The sequence below is a fragment of the Humulus lupulus genome, chromosome X (genome assembly GCF_963169125.1).
Source record: "Humulus lupulus chromosome X, drHumLupu1.1, whole genome shotgun sequence".
In the NCBI taxonomy this organism is placed as follows: domain Eukaryota; kingdom Viridiplantae; phylum Streptophyta; class Magnoliopsida; order Rosales; family Cannabaceae; genus Humulus; species Humulus lupulus.
Genome location: NC_084802.1, coordinates 82,709,553 through 82,722,104, shown reverse-complemented (window position 1 = coordinate 82,722,104; position 12,552 = coordinate 82,709,553). Strand labels below are relative to the sequence as shown.

General features: G+C 44.1%; 1 non-coding gene across 1 annotated transcript; it reads right to left on the bottom strand.

Moving 5' to 3' along the window:
- Positions 1-7,704: 7,704 nt before the first annotated feature.
- On the bottom strand, positions 7,705-7,811 carry LOC133807646 (small nucleolar RNA R71). The gene has a single exon (XR_009879547.1). It is a non-coding gene; the product is annotated as a small nucleolar RNA R71 (small nucleolar RNA).
- Between the last annotated feature and the right edge of the window lie 4,741 nt (positions 7,812-12,552).

Genomic DNA, 12,552 nt, shown 5'->3' with positions numbered 1-12,552 from the left:
TCTAAGGCTTCAGCTCGAGTTGTTCCTAGGCGTCTCTGCTTCTTGGCCTTTGAAGGAACACTTTTATCCAGATGAAGGGTGTGCATGATGACACTCGGGCTGATTCCCACCATGTCCTCGTGCGACCACGCAAACACATCCAGGTTGCCTACAGAAATCTAGTCAGCTCCACCTTCCTCTTGCTGCAGAGGTTTTTCCCGAGCTTGACCATCCGTGAAGGGTTCTGCGGGTCGACGCTCACTTCTTTGAGCTCCTCAATAACCTAGAGCTCGGACCTGTCCTCGCCTATTTGGGGGTCAATATCCTCACTTAAGACGATATTTTCCCCTTCGGCGCTTTGAGGTTTTTCAATCTCAGGATCAGCTAAGGGTTCCTGAGATTCCTCTTCGCCACTTTGGATAGCCATTGCCAGCTGCCCGGGTTTCGACTTTCCCTTCATGGAAATGCTGTAGCATTCCTTGGCAACGAGCTGATTGCCACGGATAGTGCATATTCCTGTGGAAGTAGGGAATTTCATCGCGAGGTGGCGAATGGAAGTGACAGCCTCAAAGGCTATGAGTGTAGGTCGCCCCAAAATTACGTTGTATGCGGAGGAGCAGTCGATGACCACGAACTCGAGGAGTTTGGAGACTATCCAAGGTCCTTCTCCTAGGGTGATCACTAGCTCGATAGTCCCTATAGCCGCCGATCCTTCTCCCGAAAAACCATACAACATCATGGAGGTCGCCTTCAGCTCGGCGACAGTCAAACCCATCTTCTCCAGCGTGGACCGAAATAGAAGGTTGACCGAGCTCCCATTATCAATCAGCACCCTCCTAACCCTCCGATTAGCGAGCTGAACTGCTACGACCAGAGGGTCGTTATGAGGGAACTGGACATGGTCCACATCTTCTTCTGTAAAAATGATCGGTTGCTTCTCCAATCGCTGCTGCTTTGGCAGGCGCTGCTCCGGGACGAATTCTACTCCATTATGCGCCTTGAGTTCGTTCACATACCTCTTCTGGGCACCCCTGCTCGTGCCAGCCATATGCGAACCTCCAGAGATGGTGGATATCTCCCCTCCTATCATGGGAGGAGGGACGTCCTGATCTACCCGAGACCCGGGCTGACTGGCCGGGACTTCTGAAGCAGGTCGACTTGCTGAAACCCTGTTCCGCACGTACTGGGCCAAGGGGCCAGCTCAGATGAGAGTCTCGATCTCATCTTTCAAATGCCTACAATCATCAGTATTGTGGCCAACATCGTTGTGAAAACGGTAAAACTTGGAGGTGTCTCTCTTCCCCTTTTGGTGCTTCAACGGCTCGGGCCTCTTCTAGGGGAGGCGAGTAGAGTTGGCTGGGAAGATATTCTCCCTAGACTGGGTGAGCTTTGTATAAGTTGCGTAGACGGGCTTAAACTTGTCTACGGACTTATTCTACTTTTGGCCGTGCTGGCTGCCTTCGCCATTCCCCTTTCTTTTGCCTCCACCGAGCTGGTTGTTCTGTGTGACATTTTGGGTCGCTGCCACGACCTCCATCCCCACTCCAGCGGGTTGCTCAGGGACCTGGTTGGTTCCTGCAGCTGAGGCTTCGGCCTCCTCCAAGTTGATCCATTCCTGGGCCCTGTTAAGGAATTCATTCACCGAGCTAACTCCCTTTCTTTGTATATCTTTCCAGAGTTCCCCTCCGACGAGGATTCCAGTCCTCATGGCCATGAGCTTGGAGCTGTCATCCGCGTATCTGGCTCGAGCAGCGACGTTTGTGAACCTGCTCAGGTAAGCCTTCAAAGTTTCGTCGGGCTGCTGCCTTACGTTAGCCAGAGAGTCGGCCTGAACGCGGGCAGCCTGGGAGGCTCGGAATGCCCTTTTGAAGTCAGCTGAGAAAGTTTTCTAGGAGCTGATTGACTGTCTTTTGCCTTGCTTGAACCACTGCCAGGCTGGTCCAGTCAGGGTGGAAGGAAAGATTAAACACCTCAGCTCGGGGCCAATGTTGTGGGCCATCATCAGGGTGTTCAACATCCCCAGATGATCCGACGAATCTCCATCTCCATTGAACTTAGACAGGTGCGGCATACGAAAACCAGGTGGGTACGTCATTGCTGCTATGCTGGGGGCGAAGAGCTCCATCTCGTCCCCCGAATCATACTCATCTTTCTCTTTCTCCGACAGGAGCTTCCTCATCAACTCATCCATCTGGGCAAGGCGCTCGAGGGTTTGGTCCTGATTTCCTTGGTTATTCCGGGGCTGTTCAACAGCTCCGGATCCATTGTACATATTTGGTGGGCTTCTGCCCCTTCTATCTTGAGATAGGTTATTTGGGGCATTCCCGCCGTTACGTACTTCAGACAGGGCCCTCCCTGAGTGAGCATGGCTGTCGCCTCCTGCTGGCTCCCCTCTATGAGAGTTAATGCAATCTCGCAGGTCGCCCCCTTGGGTGGCTCGAGGGCTTTATGCCGAACTTAGACGCTGACGCAGGTCTCCGCCAAAGAGGTCGCTCCGGCGACTGCCGGTCCAGTAGCTCCTGTTAGATAGGCTCGGAGTCCACCTTTGGTGGTGAGGATCTGGGCTTTCCCTCGGCACCCTGCTTCGTCGGGAGGGCCCTGCGGAAGGCGGGTCTCTCCTGCTACTTCCATAGGCCAGAATATCTCGAACGGGCCGAGGAGGAGATGGATATCTTATTGGAGAGGGAGGATACCTGACCGGAGAGGGGATCCTGGTTCCGTCAGGCCGTATGAGGTTAGGTAGGGGCCTCTCGGCCCTGCCAACCTGCGGGTCCCGCTCCTGGCGATCAGGACGAGGCGCAGGATGGCTGTTGAGGACGGGCTGATGCTGCGATCCCTCCCCGGTTCTCTTTCTGGAATTTCCTCGGGATCTTCTGGGCGCGCTCGAGGCCGGTTGGGAGCTAGGAGTTGAAGTTTTGACCGAACGGCTGTACTGCTGTTGTCCGGCTCTAGGCATTTCTCCAAAGTTTGCCTCTCGACGGTGCGATGAAGGAGTGGAGTTGGCTGTCGGAAGTCTGTCCGAGTGGCTATGCCTGGACCGATTACCCCGGCGAGACTTAGGAGCCTCACCTTGCCTCTCTCCGACGTTAGCGTTGGTTGTGAGAGGGGGTAGTCAGGCCAGCACGTCTTTGATCTGCTGATTAGCTATTGCTAGCTGGCTCCTCAGCTGAGCATTCTCCATCTCCACCGCAGTGTAATAACATGGGTTTGGATTAGGTGGCTGGGGCGCCGAACTTCCAGTGTCATCTTGGCCAGCCGGCTGTTTTCCTGGCCGCTGTTGGACTTCAGGAATTTGTTCGTCGGGAATGGTGACATGACGAGCCTCCTGCCCATCATGTTGTTCTGTCTCGTTACCGTGTCTGGATCGAGTAGTCACCATGGTTGGATGTTTGCGACAGCACCAATCAATCTTGCTCTCAATGAAAGCACCAATCTGTTGATGCGGTTCTTCGCCAACAGGTAATTAAGAAAAGAAAGAGAAAGGGATTAGTGCTTATGTTGAACCGAAATAGATGAATGATCTTGGAAATGGAATGGTGACACAAAATACGTTTTTAGGTGGTTCAAAGGTTAAAATCCTTCTACTCCACCAGTCAGTATTATTGCTATATACTGGGTATTCTTTTACAGGGTATTTCTTACAATATAGAATCCAACCCCTTATAACTCCCAGGGTCTCCATATTTATAGGAGAAGGCACCTGAGAGTTGGTAAGAAGGTCATCCCGTGACCTTCTTACCTATCATGTCAACTCTGGGACATTCATGATTAATTCCTAAACCTGACACATAAGTGTGGTCAAATCAATAGGTAAGGGGATAATGGGCCGCACAGCCCAACCCAGTCGTGGGTGTCTGAATACGCACGTTCCTGTTGCGTGTTTGAGAAGTCAGGGGTATATCAGACATGTGATGTCTGATATATCCACGTTTACCTTGCGTGGTTGACTTTATAAAGGGTCACAGCTTCCAACTCTAGCTCGTACCACGAGCTGGATGATTCCCTCGACCTGTGGTCTTCAGAGTCCAGACCCAGTCCTTAAGCAATCTTGGCGAACACTTGGGTTACCTCGAGCTAAGGAGGTAGGATCTTATGATGGCAACTCCGGTCTTGGGGATGTCCACGTGGTAGTCATGATTAGGCCGTATCTCAGCCCGTGGGAAAATCAGGGTGTACAGCTGCCTACTTGGCCAAGGTAAAGAAGGAGTTGTCCGCATTTGAGCACAGCCTAGTTGAACAGATACCTCGGGAGCATAATGCCAATGTTGAAGCCCTAGCAAAGCTCGCCACCTCCGAGGAGGCCAAAACTTTGGGCCTGGTATCGGTAGAATTCTTAGAAAGGCCAAGCATAGAGGAAGCTGGGAAGGAGGTCGAAATGATCGACACCAGGCCGACCTGGATGACTCCCATAATCGAGTACCTCACAATAGAAAAGTTACCTGGAGAGCGAAACGACACAAGGAGGGTACTTTACCAAGCTCCGAGGTACACAATGATAGACGGGACGTTGTACCGGTGTGGTCTCTCTTTACCTCTTCTATGGTGTGTTCTGCCAGGCGAAGCACAAACCATTCTACAGGAGGTGCATGAGGGATTTTGTGGAGATCACGCTGGGGGAAAGAACCTAGCCTTGAAGGTATTGAGGTAAGGATATTATTGGCCCACTCTATCGAAGGACTCGATCTCTTATGTCAAAAAGTGCGACAGGTGCCAACGGTTCACCACAGTTGCCCAACCTCTTCCAGTCGAGCTAAAGATGATCTCGTCCCCGTGGCCATTCGCAGTCTGGGGGATTGATTTAGTTGGTGCCCTTCCCACGGGAAAAGGAGGACTTTTCTATGCGGTGGTGGCTATTGACTTCTTCACAAAATGGGCAGAAGCAGAGCCCCTGGCGACGATTACATCAAAGAGCGTCCTCAACTTTGTGATCAAGAATATTTTCTGCCGATTTGGGCTACCAAAGAAGATTGTGTCGGATAACGGAACCCAGTTCGATAGCGATCTCTTCACCGAATTTTGCGAGAGGCACGACATTGTTAAAATATTTTCCTCTGTGGCCTACCCCCAGGCTAATGGACAGGTCGAGGCTGTGAACAAGACACTAAAAGCGAGCCTTAAGAAGAGGTTGGATGAAGCCAAGGGAGTTTGGCCTGAACATCTCCCCCAAGTGTTGTGGGCATACCGTACCTCACACCGAACTTCGACGGGTCACACTCCTTTCTCCCTGGCTTTCAGGAGCGAGGCCATCCTTCCTGTCGAAACAAAGATAGCCTCACATAGAGTCTGAGCATTAGACCAAGACCAGAACGACAAATTGCTCCGCGCGTCCCTCGACCTAAATGATGAAAAACGAGAAGCTTCGCAGCTGCAGCTCGCGCATTATCAACAAAAGATCGCTCATTATTTCAACTCAAAGGTCAAGAGATGCATCCTTAACTTAGGCGACCTGGTGCTCCGAAGAGTCTTCTTAGCCGGTAAGGATCCCAAGGACGGAATGTTGGGACCAAACTGGGAAGGACCCTATCAAATAATAGGGGTTGTGAAGGAAGGGACCTTTAAACTAGCTCGGCCTAATGGAGAAGCAGTCCCACGGACTTGGAACGTTGTACACCTAAAGAAATATTATTAGTAATACTTTTGTAAGGCTTATGTTGAGTCTAGCTTTTGTCATGTTTAGGTGGTGTTTTAAGTAGCCTTTTATCTTATTTTTCTTTCATTTAGTGTGGGCTTATGCTTTGTTTGTTTGTCTTTGTAAATATCAGGAAGAATTGAATACTTGGAGGAAAATGTCAAAGAAAGGGAAGAAATAACCAAGTTTTTCAACATATTTCAAGAAAGGATGAATCTCAGCATGATTTGGAAGTGTTGGTGAATTTTTGGGATGAAATTTTGAAAAATTGAGAAATACCTTAAGAGCCACGGCATGAGCAAAGTAGAGTCGCGGCTAGCTTGTGAAATAGAGCCATTGTTTTGAACGAGAACCACGGGTCGCGGCATAGAAGAGCATCAACCCAGAAATCGTAGACACGGGCCGCGGCATGGCTGACTAGGGTCGCGGCATGGAGAGAACAAATCGCCCAAGAATTTAGACACAGGCCGCGATATGGTACATGTAGAGCCGCGGCCCGCCTCTTTAAAAAATGGATTGTTAGGTTTTTATAAGGAGGAAAGAAAGAAAAGAGGGATGTACGAATCTGGGTGTGGATTTTTGCTTGAAGGCTGAAGGCTTGGAGTATTCAAATCTACATGTTTTTCTTCTACTTTCTGATGTTATCTTTAATTTTCTTTGTGATTAGTATTATGATTATGAACTAATTTTCTGTTTAGGATTTTTAATTGAATCACTTGAATCCCTATTATGAACTAATGCAATTTCAATTTTCTTCTTCTTCAATCTTCTTCAATTCCATATAACCTGTTCTTATTGATTGATTATCGATTGGCCATCTATAGTCATTATATCTATGTTTTTAAATCAAAATCTGAGAAGTTAGATTTGAATCTGCTGTGGTTATATTGGACATAATTCTAATTTGGAATGAAAGTATCCATATTAATTGTGTAACTGTTTATTAAGTTGTCAAGATTAATGCTACCTTTGTGGTTCAATTTACCATAGAAATATAGGAAATTGTCACCTAGGTTGAGTTTATAATTCATAGTATGATTATAGGCTGCTGTATCAACTTGTTAATTGAATTAGGCAGAAAGAAGAAGAACTTAGTACTTTGCATTAAGGAATGATAGGGAGGATAGTTGATGAGATTAAACATCCTAATTATTTCTTCAGTGTTTAAATCCAAGGTTTTACTATTAGTTGTTATTCTATTTAATTTTCAATTATTGTTTCTGAATATTATAGTTTCTTTTGCTGTGTCTATAAAAATCAAGAATCTTAATTGATCAAATAGAAAGAGAAATTAATTGACTGGTAATTGAGAATTCAGTCCTTGAGGATGATACTTGGTTTCTTTACCATATTATTACAAATTGCGACTGTGTGCACTTGCATAGCTTAATTTTCGCAACAAGTTTTTGGCGCCGTTGCCAGGGACTGAAAAGAATTATCAATATCAGTCTAATTAATTTTTATTCTAATTTGATTTTAATTTCTCTTGTTTCTAATCTGTTTAGTTGCTTAATTTGTCTATCTCGTGTGAATTGTGTTATGTGCGTAGCAGAAGAGGAGTAGACAGTCTTGTTCCTTTGAATCCTGAGATTGAAAAGTCTTGCAAGCAAAACAGAAAGAATAAGAGGGAAGCCCAGAAGTCTGTGAAGATGGCACAGAATGATGGGGATGACAAGAATGTTTTAATTCCTGGGATTGCACAAGGGGGTCAGGCTCAGAACAATGCTGAGAGGAGCCTGAGAGACTATGTACTGCCCACTCTAACGGGAGTACAAAACAGTATACGCCCACCAGCTGTAGAGGCTAACAACTTTGAGATCAAGCCAGCTATTCTACAAACGGTGCAATCCTCTGTTCAATTTAATGGGTTGCCTTCTGAAGATCCTCACACCCATTTGTCTAATTTTCTGGAGCTGTGTGGAACTTTTAGATACAATGGGGTGAGTGATGATGCTATTAAACTTAGGCTTTTCCCATTTTCGCTGAGGGATAGAGCTAAAAGTTGGCTGAACTCTTTGCAACCGAACTCTATATTTACCTGGCAAGATTTGGCTCAGAAGTTTTTGTCAAAATTCTTCCCTCCTTCCAAAGTTGCTAAATTGAGGGGAAAAATCAATAATTTTTGCCAGAATGATAAAGAATCATTGTATGAAGCTTGGGAACGGTTCAAGGAACTTTTGAGAAGATGTCCTCATCATGGCATTGAACAGTGGATGTTAGTGCATAATTTTTATAATGGTTTATGTCCTACTACTAGAACCATTATTGATGCTGCAACTGGTGGTACTTTTATGAGCAAGAGTGCAACTGGTGCTTATGAGCTGCTGGAGGACATGGCCACAAATAATCATCAGTGGTCTGAAGAAAGATCATTGGGGGTCAGAAAGGTAGCTGGGGTGCATGAGCTGGATGGCATCACTGCTCTAATAGCACAAGTAGCCTCCTTGACAAAACAGTTACAACAGAGCACTGTATCTGCTAATGCAGTTCAAATGGCAGCTAGGTGTGAAATTTGTGGTGGTTCTCACTCTATTGATCAGTGCCCTACCAGTATTAATAATAACATTCCGATGGATCAAGCTCAGGTTCAAGCGGTGGGAAACTTTCAGAGGCCACTCAATAATCCCTTCTCCAATACTTACAACCCTGGGTGGCGAAATCATCCTAATTTTTCATGGAGGAATAATCAGGGCCAGTAACCTCAGTTTCAGGGTCAATTTCAGAATAATATGCCTCAAGCCTCTTCATCACAACAGCTTAGGCATCAACAATCAATGAATCAAGCTCCACCTGAAAGGCCTAATGAATTGCAAGCTGCATTATTGACCCTCACCAACACTCAAACTCAGTTTATGACAGAGACTAGATCTCCTATCAGAAACCTAGAAACACAAGTAGGGCAGTTGGCTAATATGCTTAATAACAGACCGCAGGGAAATTTGCCTAGTAATACTGAAGTCAACCCTAAGGAGCAAGTTCAGGCAATTTCTCTGAGGAGTGGGAAGCAAATTGAGCAGCCTAGATCTCCACAGGCAGTGGTTCAGAAGGGAGAGATGGGTGAACAGTCTGATCCAGCAAAGGTTACTGAAGACCACCAGCTTTCAGAAAAGAGTCCGCCAGTTGTTAATGGGCAGCCAGTTCGAGTTCCCTATCCTCAGAGGCTTAGAAAGACTACACTGGATAAACAGTTTTCTAAGTTTTTAGAGGTGTTTAAAAAGCTGCATATAAATATTCCTTTTGCTGAGGCCTTGGAGCAGATGCCCAGCTATGTGAAATTCATGAAGGAGATTCTGTCCAAGAAAAGGAGAATGGAAGACTATGAGACGGTAGCACTCACTGAAGAGTGCAGCGCGATATTACAGAGGAAGTTACCCCAAAAGTTGAGAGATCCAGGGAGCTTTACCATACCTTGCACCATTGGAAAATTTGAATGCAAACATGCTTTATGTGATTTAGGGGTGAGTATTAATCTGATGCCCTTATCTGTGATTAGAAGACTTGGCTTGGGGGAGGCAAAACCAACAACCGTCACTCTACAACTAGCAGACCGATCGGTGACACATCCACGGGGTATTATTGAAGATGTTCTTGTGAAGGTGGATAAGTTTATATTTCCAGCTGACTTTATTGTTCTGGACATGGAGGAGGATATGAATGTACTTATTATTCTCGGCAGACCATTTCTAGCCACAGGTCAAGCTCTTATTGATGTTCAAAAGGGAGAGCTTAAGCTTAGAGTTCAAGGAGATGAGGTGGTCTTTAATGTCTTCAAGGCCATGAAGTATCTGGTGGCTAGTGACAGTTGCTATAGTGTGGATGTGATAGAGAAGGCAGTGTTGAAGAGAAGGATGAATAGTGATGCCTTAGAGGCAATATTATTAGGTGATGAGGTCGATGATGATGATGCCGAGATAAGAGATTGTGTAAACTGGATCAATTCCTTCCTACCATACTGGAAGAAGTTTCAAGAATTAGCAGACACGCCTGATAAACCGCTAACATCCATTCAGCAGCCACCGCAACTGGAATTGAAGGCTCTTCCAGATCATTTGCGATATGCATATTTGGGAGAGAATGAAACTTTACCTGTCATTGTGTCAGCTGACCTGTCAAAGATAGAATTGGAGAAATTGTTGAGGGTTTTAAGGGATCATAAATTGGCCATTGGGTGGACATTGGCGGATATTAGAGGAATAAGCCCATCAACAGTAATGCATAAAATCTTATTGGAGGGAATAGCAAGCCATCCATAGAGGCCCAGAGAAGACTCAATCCAGCCATGAAGGAAGTCGTACTTGAGCAGATTCTTAAATGGTTGGACGTTGGGGTGATCTACCCAATTTCTGATAGCGCATGGGTGAGCCCTGTGCAAGTGTTACCTAAAAAGGGTGGTATGACAATGGTAAAAAATGAAAACAATGAACTCAATCCAACAAGAACTGTAACGGGGTGGCGGATTTGTATAGATTACCGCAAGCTCAACAAGGCAACAAGGAAGGATCATTTTCCTTTACCTTTCCTTGATCAAATGCTTGACAGATTAGCAGGCCATAGCTACTACTGTTTCTTGGATGGGTATTCAGGGTATCCTCAGATTGCTATTGCACCAGAGGATCAAGAGAAAACAACATTTACATGTCCCTATGGCACATTTGCTTTCAGGAGAATGCCATTTGGACTATGTAATGCCCCTGCAACATTTCAACAGTGCATGATGGCTATATTTTCAGATATGGTAGAAAGGTGTATTGAGATATTCATGGATGATTTCTCTGTTTTTGGCTCATCATTTGACCTCTGTTTGGGTAACTTGGAAAACGTGTTGAATCGTTATGAAAAGGCAAATCTGGTGTTGAATTGGGAGAAATACCATTTTATGGTAAAAGAGGGGATTGTTCTTGGCCATAAAATTTCAAGTAAAGGAATTGAGGTAGATAGAGAAAAAATTTCTACCATTGAAAAGCTTCCTCCACCAGTTTCAGTCAAAGGTGTAAGAAGTTTTCTTGGTCACGCTGGGTTCTATCGAAGATTCATAAAAAATTTCTCTAAAGTGTCCAAGCCTCTCTCAAACCTGCTTATGAATGGAGTTGTCTTTGATTTTAATGATGAATGTGTGAAGGTCTTCAATGTCTTGAAAGAAAAGCTTATTTCTGCTCCAATTGTGATAGCTCCAAATTGGGAATTGCCTTTTGAGTTGATGTGTGATGCTAGTGACTATGCAGTGGGTGCAGTTTTGGGACAGTGAATTGACAAAGTATTCAAGTCTATTTATTATGCTAGTCGAACTCTAAATGATGCTCAACTGAATTATGCTACCACAGAAAAAGAGTTGCTAGCTATTGTGTTTGCTTGTGATAAATTTAGACCGTATCTGATTGGTAATAAAGTGATTGTCTACACTGATCACTCTGCCATTAAATACTTGATGTCAAAGAAAGATTCCAAGCCTCGCCTGATTAGATGGATTCTTTTACTTCAAGAATTTGACATGGAAATTCGTGACAAGAAGGGCAGCGAGAATGTGGTAGCTGATCACCTCTCTAGACTTGAAGTGGAGGAGACTGAAAATAAGAAAGCAGTGGAAATCAATGATTACTTTCCTGATGAGCAGTTGTTTGGGGTAAGTGAGAAATAAATTGTCCCTTGGTTTGCTGACATAGTGAACTTCTTGGTTGCCAAGATTGTGCCTCCTGAAATGTCGAAGCAGCAATTAAAGAAATTCTTTTCTGAGGTAAGTCTTCTTTCCTTACTCTTCATGTGACATTGGGGACAATGTGCAATTTAAATTTGGGGGAGGGATTTATCAGTTATTGTGTTTATCCTTGTTTTTATCTTTGTTCTGTTAATTTTAGTTTGCCAATACTTTGTTTGTATTATCATTTGTCATCAGTTTGTGAGATAGTAATTGTGTGAATAACCGTGTGCTTGGTTGATTACTCTTGGGATTAAGTTTAAATGTTTTGTTGGAAATTTGAATATGTTCTGTAAATTGGGACAATTAGCTTATGTTATATTTGTTTTACTTGGGTATGAGGAATGAATGGTGGAATCTGATAGAAATTGCATTACTTGTCTTTTAAGACAAAATCCTTGATGACATGTGTTTTGGAATATGATATAGGCAATCTTTTGGAATGTTTGGGCCTTTCAAGCTTACCCTTATCATTATTTTCCCTAGTTTGCTCATTTGTGCCTTAACTTGTTTTGTTGATTGTTTAACCACTTCATTAAGCCAAAATTGTACCAATTATTTTTCCCTGCCCTATGAATTATGCCATAAGCTTAGAAATAAGTTTAGGGGAGCGATTTGTGATTGGGTAGAGCGAAAAAAAGAAGGAAAAACATATTGGTGTGAGTGGATGAACAATGTAATTTTATTTTTTGGTTGAGACAAGTGTAAAGTGTAAAAATACTTGCAACATCACTATAAATCAATTTCAATTTTCTTCTTCAAAAAAAAAAAAAAAAAACAAAGTGATGTTGGTGTATCGATTATGAGGTCTCAATCATTGAAAAAAGAGTGAATTTTTGGGCTGGCTATTAAAACACAATGTGGGTTGTTTGATTGATTTCTTTTTAGGTGCTTATGGTATAATGAAGCCAAAATGTCTTTTTATCTACCTTTACCTAAGCCAAAAATGCATGAACCTTGAAAGTCCTGTTGATTCCAAAACATGTGTTGTTAACATTAGTGGAGAAAGACAAGTATGCAAGTATAATGAATTTTGGTGAGTGGTTTGTTGAAAGAGTAAAATATGTATGATGTATTCTAATTGCTCATTTTTGTTATTTACAACTCATATTCTAATTTCTAACTGACGCATTTGGGTTGATTGTGAGAGTGATTATACTGAAATTATGGTTGAAAATCGCATTTGCTATTTCGGGATTGATGACAGTGTGTTGTGGACAAAGTGGAGGCTTTATTATTTGTGTGTTTTGTT